Source organism: Nannospalax galili, unplaced genomic scaffold (genome assembly GCF_000622305.1).
Source record: "Nannospalax galili isolate Female #2095 unplaced genomic scaffold, S.galili_v1.0 scaffold167, whole genome shotgun sequence".
NCBI classification, from domain to species: Eukaryota; Metazoa; Chordata; class Mammalia; order Rodentia; family Spalacidae; genus Nannospalax; species Nannospalax galili.
Window position 1 is genome coordinate 4,690,082 of NW_008358534.1, and position 8,419 is coordinate 4,698,500.

At 39.5% G+C, this 8,419-nt stretch overlaps 1 pseudogene; it reads right to left on the minus strand.

Moving 5' to 3' along the window:
- Window positions 1-1,964: 1,964 nt before the first annotated feature.
- Window positions 1,965-3,416, minus strand: LOC103724691 (annotated as a pseudogene).
- Between the last annotated feature and the right edge of the window lie 5,003 nt (window positions 3,417-8,419).

Consider the following 8,419-nt stretch of genomic DNA (forward strand, 5'->3'; position numbering starts at 1 on the left):
AGCTGTAGCAGACTCCCAGGGTCTTTGGACATTCACAATACGAAAGGACTAATGTTCTCCAGAAAATTGGTCTAGGTTTTGGTAAAGGACCCACATCTCCAATTCAGATATTCCCTTCATGGTAACAACCTTCATCCCTGGTCATTAGAAATCACCTTGCAGAATCTAAGCTTCAGCAGCATACACAAGTAGTAGCAACTTGAAAAGGGAATGGTATCAGGGTGGCAAGGGGGAAGAAGATAAACTTTTAAATTGTATGCCATAAATTATCTGTGTAAGAAAAGATCACTCAAAGTACATAAAAACTCACTAGAAGTCTTAGTCATCTGTGATCTCTTACCTTGTTGTCCGTAACTGACCTGTCTCGGTGCTCTGCTTCAAAACACAGTAGTTTTGAGAAATCATCATAGGACATTTTGATACCAGTTGGTATGTTACATCAAATTCTCATCCTATAGTCACCTCATGCCTGACGTCCAGCAGTAGCCACTCTCTGCCCATTCCTAGTCACCTCAGGCACTAGCTCCAGCAGGCCATGCAGTACCTGGTGACCAAGGGACCCAACACAACAATTGCCCACTTGGACCTCTGCAGTGGACAGCAATGAGTAAAACTCCATCTTCCATTCTAGGAGGCTTTGGGATTCCTTTCCTGCTCCATACTTACACAATAGACAGAAGCAATCGCCCTGGTATTCTGATACATGTGAGCATAGGCTCATTATAGGCTGGAAGCGAAAACAGTATCTTTAAGGATGTAACAAAGGCTAGATAAACTCAACAGAGTGGAGGTGTAATGCAATAGGACTGATGTCTTTATTGGAAGAAAAGATACAATTAATACACTTCCAGAGAGAAGAGTTCATCTTAGGATATAGCAAGAATGTGCCTGTCTATAAGCTGAGGACAACAACCTCACCAGAAATCTACCCAGCCAGTGCCCTAATCTTGGACTTTTTAGTCTTCAGAACTGAGAGAAAATACATTTCTTTTGTTTGTGCTACCCAGTCTGTGGTACTGTTAGGGCATCCCTAGAAGATTAGTACACACTGATTTTTTTTTTATGGTCAATTCCTTAGAGAAATCTCAGTTTTTCATGGTGTGTCATCCTTTTATCTTGCTGGTGGATTTGGTTTGTTAGTGTTTTGTTACTGAGGATTTTAGTATCTATATTAATAAAGGATATTGGTCTGTAATATCCTTAATTTGGGAAATTGAATTTATAGTTGGTGATTTATAGCCCTTGGTTTATTATATTCATGCATGTATTCCTGGACATATGTACACTCCTATGTCCACATATACCCTTTTGAATACCTAAGGCCTTGGGATTGTTCAAAACATCACGTAGACATCTCATTCTATGGTTCTTCTAAAGTCTCTTTGGATACACCCCCTTTTTTTCTCCAGTTGGTATTGATGACTCATACAGTTACAAGGTTAAATAATAGTTGCTGAGTGTTTTCACCAAACAGATTCTGGGTAAGAATACTTTGCAATGAGCAAGACTTTAGTTGGGTCAAGGTATGCTCTGGATATGACAAATTTCTGCATGTTAGTATACAGATCAAGTGGTGAAATATCTTTAGCTATGAGATTTTGGGGAGTTCTAATTCATTCTTACAGTGACTGCTAAGCTACTCTATTTCATGACTCCTGTTGAGTTGAGATGAGTAGGATAAGAATAGGTAAAGTAAAACTATCACAAAGCTCTCTGTTTTACTGTGATTCATGTGCTTTTCTTGAATAAAGTGTATGGTGGGTTTTTAAATGACATAGGTTAATTTCCTAAGTTCTGAAAATGTTGATTTTGATGTTTGTCAATGTGTTCCTTGCTTTATGGGGAAATATTTTTCTTAAAGCCTTTACTTTGATATATCAGGGAAAAATCTTACAGGTTCACATGGAAAACATAGACATGATCACAGAGTGATGACCTAATCAGAAAACATTGATGCATGCCAATTAATGTTGAAACTGAAGTTCTGGGAGGTTGACATCCTCTCCTTCAGCAGAATCCATACCAATCTCCTCATAATCTTTCTCTGGGCAGCCATGTCCTCACGGGCCTCAGAGAACTCCCATTCTTCCATGCTCTCACCCATGTACCAGTGCACAAAGGCATACATGGCATACATCAGGTCAAACTTGTGGGCTAGGTGGGCCCAGGCCTCAGCAATGGCTGTGATGTTGCTCAGCATGTGCACAGCTCTCTGTACTTGTTCAGTGCTCCATGAAATAACACAGTGGGAGGCTGGTACTGAGAGCCAACCTTAAAGTCAGTGGGGCATGTTCCACAAACTAGATGCTGTGCTTGATCTTAATGGTGGCCATGGCACCATTGACATCTTTGGACACAGCAAACCATATATTTACAAGAACAAGGTTGGCTTGCTTGAAGTAGGCAGGGATTTGGCAATTTCTGCTACAGTAAGTGGCTTGTGGTAGGTTTTCTCAGCAGATGACAGGGGCATATGTGGATAGAGGGAAATGATATAGGAGTAGGGTACCAGGTTGGTCTGGAATTCTGTCAGACCTGTATTCAGAGCTCAGTCAAACTTCAGGGAAGCAGGGAAGGAAGACACAATCTAGCTAAGAAGTTCTTAAATAACCTTAAGTTGGTCGATTGATTTCCAGGTTTCTATGATAGATGTCATAGATGGTCTCATTGTCAACCACAAAGGCATAATCAGAGTGCTCAGTGTGATGTGAGCGGTGAGGATTGAATTGTAGAGCTCAATGGCAGTGTTGGAATCATGGGGGGCTGGGACAATGGAGAACTCCAGCTTGAACTTCTTTCTATAATCAACAGAGAGAGATATGCCAACAGTAGGGAGGTGAACCCAGAGCCAGTTCTCCCACCAGAGCTGTAAGAAACCAAGAAGCCCTGAAGACATGGGCACTAGCCAGCCAGCTTGCAAGTTAAGCCCGAAAGAATGTCAACTATTTCCTTGTCAATGGTGTAGTGCCCGTGGGCATAGTTATTGGCAGCATCTTCCTTGCCTGTGATGAGTTGCTCAGGATGTAAGAGCTGGCGGTAGGTACCTGCGCAAACTTCATCAACAATCATGGGCTCCAGGTCTACAAACACTGCCCTGCACATATGCTTGTCAGTGCCTGACTCACTGAAGAAGGTATTGAAGTAGTTGATTCCCGCACTAATGATCTTGTCACTTGGCATCTGGCCATCAGGCTGGATGCCATGTTCCAGGCAGTAGAGCACCCAACCAGCATTGCTGATCTGGACAACAGCCTGGTCAACATTGATGGAGATGCACTCACACACAGTAGCTATAGGTTAGGAGGCAAAGGCCACAGAAGAAAACTCAGGTGTATTTTTTTTTTTTGGATGTTCTTACTCTGCTGGTCTGTGAACACCTTCACTTTTCTATGGCTTTTTTTGTTCGCGATCCACATTGTCTCTAATCTTGGACAATTTATGTTACTTTTCTGGGCTCTCTTCCTCTGCAACATAGAGGCATCTGGAAGTACAAAGGCTAGATAATCTCAAGGCCATTTTTTTCTTAGTGAATGTGAATGCACTGTACTGTAACTATTCATAATGAAATATATGAGCACTATTGATTTTAAGATATGTTTTTTCAGTTTTATAACTTCATGATAGGGGTTGGAGAGATGGCTCAGCGGTTAAGAACACTAACTGTTCATGCAGAAGAACCAAGTTTGAATCCCAGCACCCACATGGCAGGTAACAACTGTTCATAACTCCAGTTCCAGGGGATCCGACAGTCTCTTCTGTCTTCTGCGGGCATTGCGTGACATGGGTGCACTTACTTACATACAGGCAGTACACGCATACACATAAAAATAATAAAAAATATATAACACTTCATAAAATGTATAAATGCTTTTGATTCTAAGATATACTTTTATCCATTTTAATATCTTTGATATTGGAGTGAATGATATAATTCATATTAAGACAGCATTATGAAACAGCTTAATTTTTAGTGTTAAATTTTTTCTGTGTGGAATGTACTAAAAGAGAGCATCTTTTGTAAGTCACGTATTCTATGAGGCCTATTATGATAGTCCTATCCAGAAGGCTTTCAGACCAATTAAGTCCTGGCAAGCTGACTCAAGCTTTTTGATGGGCAGGGGCAGGCAGATAATATCCTACATCTTCTGCAGATCCCTGACTTAACATTAGGAATCGTTAGACTATCCAAATCACTCCCTTCGGTATAAAATGCATTGTATGAGAAAGAGGTAGAGATTGATTGCAAACTTCAATGTGCTAGTTTGTAACATTAGATGGTTAAAAGTGAATGAACTCCTAGAGATCACTGTCCAAATCTTTTTTTTTTTTTTTTTTTTTTTTTTTTTTTTTTTTTTTCCTGTAGACCCAGCTGTCCTGGTACACACTGGGACACTAAGGCTCTAAAAGAATATCTTAAGGTCACTTAGAGTTACTGGCAGAATGGAATTAGAACCACGGTCTATTGTTCTATTTTATTAGAACAGGCTGCATCTCTTTCATCCTTTATCAGCTTCACATTTATCTGTATATAATTTTGCAGACCATTCTAAAGGCATTCTCCCCACCTTAATGGGCAGTTAGACTGGAGACAGCTAAATATTTTTGAAATCATTAAATCACATTTTATTTCAAGTAATGTGATTACCATTTGCAATGAATAAAAATGCCAAGATAAACCAGAGCCCTATTGCAGACCAGATTTTCCTCCTTCCAGGCACTAGTCATCTCACTTTGGGCAGGAAAGGGGAGACTGGCAAGCGTCTAGTTAACCCTTAGTGGTAATTCAAACGTTTTTAAAGCATGAAATACAGGTTTTAGCCTTAGCCCTGATAACAGCCAGCTGACTGTGTGACCTGAGGTCTTGACTGGTAGACTGCACATTCTGCAGTAAAAACTCAACCAGTCTGAGAAGTATTATGTGGAGGAAAAGGATCAGTGTCCAAACAGATAAGGATTAAAAACTTCAAAAGGGACATGCCCCCTTGGTGTAGAAATTAAACTTCCAGGAACTTATCCTTGGAAATAAGACACATAAAAATAAATAAATAAGCAACTTAGTAAATAAGGATGAATACATACATAGCAATCACAGTTAAAATTGGCAGCAATTTAATATGCAACATATTAAGTCAATGATGATTTCTCTTTTTACTAATCTTTTCAGTCATACAAAGTAATGGGTTTCGTGACATTTCCTGCATGTATATTATTGTGCTTTGTTCATATTTGCTTACCCCACTCCCTTCCCCCCTGTTTTCCCCCTTTCTCATTGGTCCCCTTTTCCCCTGAAATATTACACCTTCTGCTTTCATGTCATATATATATGCTCTCCAAAACCTAGATTCTACATTTGAGAGAAAACATTCAATATTTTGCCTTTATTCCCTCATTACCTTTCTACAAAGAATATTCACTGTTTCCCAATTAAAAGTTTAATGTTTATAAAAATTCAAGAGAAACCAATTAATGTTGAAGAGGGTACACAGCAGTAAAAATTGTGGAAACGAATCCGTGAAGCTATAAAGATGTGTCCTGATCAAACTGAGCAGTCTCAACCAGGGGGAGATGTAATGGTATATTCTGGTGAATACTGCCCTGGCTTTCTCTAAGGTTCTTCTCTGGAATACAGGGATATGTCCTGGGAACACAGGCATCAGTGTTCCCAAGGAAAAGTGTTCTGATCACATATTTCCCCAAGCAATGTCTAGTATGGTGCCCCGAATGTTTTGTAAATGTTTAATGACTGAATAATGATAACCAGATACATAGCTTTTAGTTACTCATTAAGAAACAAATTTCTTAACACAGCAGAGGCAAACCCAGCATGATTTCAGGCAACCCTCCAAATTAATATTTCAGAAAGAAACACTTCATTTACAATGTTCTGATATATTCAAATAAATATATACACAAAGATTACTCACTTGGCTATATTTTCCCAATTTTCTGAGTTTTGGAAAAAAAATGACTCTAAGCCCAGTGCATTTAAAATATATAATTCATTAAAATTACTTCTCATGTTTATGAAATGATAAAAAAAAACTGTTTGCTTTGAAAGGGTCAGGAGCAGTCAGCTGTAGTCTAATTCTCCCTCTGGAACTAACCTTCTAAGAGATGTATTAAGCAGGCCGTATCTATTCTGCCTACTGAAGCCTTCATCTAAACAAAATGTCCTCCACATCCAAGAGTAATGACTCCACAAATAGTTGAGTTCATTGTCACCTGATATAAACATAGAACAACCTGTTCATTCCTGTCCCATCTGCTTGGGTTTCTTGTACAAAAAAACAGAAATCCCCTTCCCCGCCACAAGTTAGTTCTGTTTATATTGACAGTTATAAGTCAGAGTGACTGCAGAAGCGTTGGGAGGATAGGTTCATCTCAAGATAGACCAAAGAAGACTGGTGATGGGAAGTAAGATTATTCCCACCTCTTCAGTGATGACCATGACATATTAGACTGTGCTTCAAAAATGTCTCTGAGATATTTCACCTGTCGAATTGACATTGGGGTTGATCAGTGCACTTGCATATGCATAGACTGCATTAACAATTGGTGTATGCGGCTCTCATCATCTGTATACAGAGAAGAAATTATCTCAGTAAACCTTTTGTTGCTTCCTTTCCATGTGGGAGATGAGAGATATAAAAAGAAAGATACAAAAATGGAGCAAGAAGGTTCTTCTTCCCACTATATATGCCATTTGGCTTACGAGTGATTCTGATATTTGCTTCTTCAACCCCCTTCCTTTACATTTCATTACCTGCCTCAGAATAAAGTTATTTCTAACTTATGAGACAATCTAATGCAAGTCTTCCTGGTTGAGCATCTGTAACGTTGTCATCTGGAACCTAGATTTCTCTAAGTACCCAATGTTGTCTCTATTACCCTAATATGAAGGAAAAGAGAAAAAGGATCAGGGGAACATGTGATGGGCTAAATATGGACATAGTGCACACCATGTCCACACATATTTTATATGGCATGGTTACATGGCTGTACCCTATTGCAGGAGAGAGTCTTGTGACTATAGTTGCTCTAAGAAAAGTTGAATACGATTGTTGGTGAGTGCTAAGAGTGTCTGCCATATCTGCCATATCTTCCAAAGTCAAGGGTCTCCATTCTTTACTTTTTAGTCAGGAAGAGAAATCTCCAAGTCATTGTAACAAATCTGAACAAGTAGAGATCCTGAAACAGACCGTAAAGACTAACAACTCCTCCAAATAATGCACAGTGAAGATTCAGCCCACCAAATTAGAGGTTATTTGAATGAAGAGAGAATTTTGTACTGACAGAAAGGAGCAGCTTTCTGACAGTAAAGAACTCAGTAGCTGAGTCACATAATTAGAGGTGAATTATGACAGGTGATATAAACCATACACACTGCCTCTTGGCCTATAAAATCATGCTGCTACTTAGAAAAAAAGTTGGATAAAGTAAGACCAAGGGGAGCTGTGCAGCGAGAAAGGTTGCATCATCATCTCTCATGTGTCTGCAGACAGATTTCTAGGCTTTGGGAGGCAGTGGGTTGAAAGGAATGGGAACAGACTCGAATTAACGGTTTAGTCCTAATTCCTGGTATTCTCAGTTGCTAGATCTGAGGCCTTGGGAAAATAACTCAGTATCTTTAAGTCTTGGTTTCCTGATCAACAGGATGAATCTAGTAACATCATTCTCAAAGAATTACTGGAAATGGTAAAATGTATGAAAGGAATTGACATGAAACTTGGGGTGATTGTTAGTTTTAATCTTCAACTTAAGATAAATTAAATCACCTGAGAAGAGAGTTTAGCAAAGGATTGTCTACATCAGGTTGTCTTATGGGCATGTCTGTGAGGATTGTCTTGATTGTATTAATTGGTATGGGAAGCCCCAGCCAACTCTGGGTGGTACCATTCCCTGGATTTGGGTCCTGAACTTTCTGAGTGGAAAAAGTGCTCTGAGCAGTAAGCATAAATGCATTCATTTCTCTCTGCTCTTGACTGGATGGTACTAGCTGTTTCAAGTTCCTACTGCATTTACTCCTGGTTCTGATGGACTGTATCATGAAATTATGAGCTGAAATAAACCCTCTCTCCCTCAATTGTTTTTGTCAAGGTATTTTATCACACCAACAGAAATGGATTAGGACACAGCATAGAGTAGATCCCCAAAGGATGGTCCCTCTTTAAACATATTGGTAGCATAATTTGTAACTGAGGGCCTGTTTCTCTAGCCAATCCACATTTCTCAGGTTCAACAAAGTAAAGTGGAGAGAAAAAGAAATGAAATCAGAAAGTTAACAGGGACCCCCAGGCAATCAAAAGGGCTTTGGCTATTATTCTGAGGAGGGTGTTTCCTACTTAGCTTCAGTTGTCAACTTGACACAGCCCAGAGTTATATTGAGGACTCTCAATTGGGGATTGCCTCCATCATATGT